Raw genomic sequence first — 2,519 nt, 5'->3', positions numbered from 1 at the left:
TTCTACAGTCAAATTCTAAACTAGCATTAAATTTTACCACAAACGCCTAAACTAGCTTTAGTACCGACACAGCTCAAAATTATCTTGAATTCATTTTGAATATTCCTTATAAAGTTTTAAAACGACAGACAAAATTTCAAAATCACCGTAGAGTTCTAGACTATCTTCCAAATTTTAAATCGCCAAAAAGTTCTAAACTAATGTTGCTGCAAGCAACGCCCACTCTACTCGGGGAACGTTACCCATATACGTTTACGCCATTGAAACACCGTTCATAATTGAAATGTTTATTGTTTATTCCCATCAGTTCCATACACGTGTAAATACAGTTTTAATACGTTTACAAGACAATATATGACAAACGTTGAGTTGATATAGCATAGGCCTACACGACCACATATTGACGTTAATCGTTTCTACAGTAGCCTACACGATTATACACGACTACACGGTTTAGTTGAAAATACAATAAGGATTTATAAGATAGTGTTTACTCATAAACGTAAATATAACACCAATGCCTTTGGTTAATAAATAAGCTGACATGACGTGCAAATTACAGACACCAAGTAGGCCTAGGCCCACGGTCTACGATACAATGACAAATACGTTAGTTATTTACGTTAATACGTTAAGCTAGCAATTGACCTTTACTATAGTCATACTCTATGCGTTTTGCGTTATTAATATACATATTTGGGACTAAAACTTACAACTTATGAGGGGATATGGGGCGTTATGTATGCGTTCTATTGATTTATCTGTAAAAACAATGGCGGCGTTATTATTAAAAAAAGTTGCAAGTTCGTTTTGTCTTCATCGTTAAATTAGGGTTGCGTTCGTTTTATACAAATAGGCCTACATGGGCTTACACGTTCTGCCGAATCATTTCCTTTGTCCAAATACATTCAAAGGGCCGAAATTGTATGGTTAATTGACAATTAATTGAATTTACATTCTAATAAGAACTTTAGTAAATGGGGGAGAGAGTTTCAGTTTTTTACAGATAACGAGGGAATAATCAGGTGTAATGGTAGAATGGTAAATGCGGAAATCCAAGAATCAGCCAAACAACCAGTTATATTAGATACAAGCCACTACTTAACAACACTACTGGTACGTGAAGCTCACCAAACAGTATATCATGGTGGAATAAAGGCTACACTTACACAGCTTAGGTCCAAGTATTGGATTGTCCGAGGTAGACAGTTATTGCGCAAATTCGTCCATGAGTGTGTAACTTGTCGCAGACTAGAAGCTAAACCATATTCACCAAGGAGACGCCACCTTTGCCATGGTATCGTGTTCAAGAATCACCGCCATTTTCTTACACTGGAGTAGACTTCGCAGGACCGCTTTTTATCAAGACGAATCATCCAGGAGAATCTGATAAAGTTTGGATTGTATTATTTACGTGTTGTTACCAGAGCTATCCATCTTGACCTAGTTAGGAGTTCCAGTGATGATGATTTCGGATAATGCCAAGACCTTTAAGAGTGCAGCAAAAGAACTTAACTTGATTATTTCAAATGTGAAAATCAAAGACTATTTTGTTAAAGAAAGAATTCAGTGGACTTTTAACTTAGAGAAAGCCCCATGGTGGGGTGGTATTTTTGAACGTTTAATCAAATCAGCTAAAAGGTGTTTCCGAAAAACTCTTGGTGTTGCGAAGTTGTGCTATGATGAGCTGTTAACAATCGTATGTGAAATTGCCAATGTTTTAAATTGCAGACCATTATCATATATTTCCAGTGAGGATACTGAAGAACCATTGACACCGTCTCATTTGATGTATGGAAGACGGCTTTTGAGTGTAGCAAATGTCCAGCCAAGTGTAAATCTTTCTGATTTGGAACTCTCAAATTTAAGCGTGATAAGTAAGAGACTTACTTATTTGGATAAAATTATGTGTCATTTTTGGAATAGGTGGAAGCAGGAATATTTACTTGAACTCAGAAACTCTCATCGTAATAATTTAAAGCCAAGTGACAATCAAATTAATGTTGGTGATGTTGTAGTCGTTAATGATGAGAATAAAAGACGTAATTTTTGGAAACTTGAGGAGCTTATCTCTGGTAAAGACAATATAGTTCGTGGAGCTCTAGTTCGTGTTACTTCGAAGAACGGCGGGGTAACTCTTCGAAGACCAATACAGTTATTATATCCCTTGGAAATCAATTCCCAAGTAAAGCCAGATGAAGAATTGCCAGTGGATGTAAAGCCAGATGAAAATTTGCAGAGACGCCCACGAAGAGCTGCTGCAATATCATCTGATATTAAACGTAGAAAATGGATAAAATTACTTAAAAATTAATTCTTTTCTTATTTTGTCATATTTTGTTCGTGGGACTTTGTTTGTGTAGATATTTTTGTATGTGACTATAATGAAATTTGTTATGTATATGGAACAAGCACTCTTCAAACATACAATATGAATGACTACTGACGTTTTGTATCCGGTTTTCTACTGTGGGTAATTATAATACAGATAGAACCCTCTGCCATGAGTCTGAGCCAAT

This window comes from Lottia gigantea (genome assembly GCF_000327385.1).
Source record: "Lottia gigantea unplaced genomic scaffold LOTGIsca_55, whole genome shotgun sequence".
NCBI classification, from domain to species: domain Eukaryota; kingdom Metazoa; phylum Mollusca; class Gastropoda; family Lottiidae; genus Lottia; species Lottia gigantea.
Note: the sequence above shows the minus strand (reverse complement) of the source record.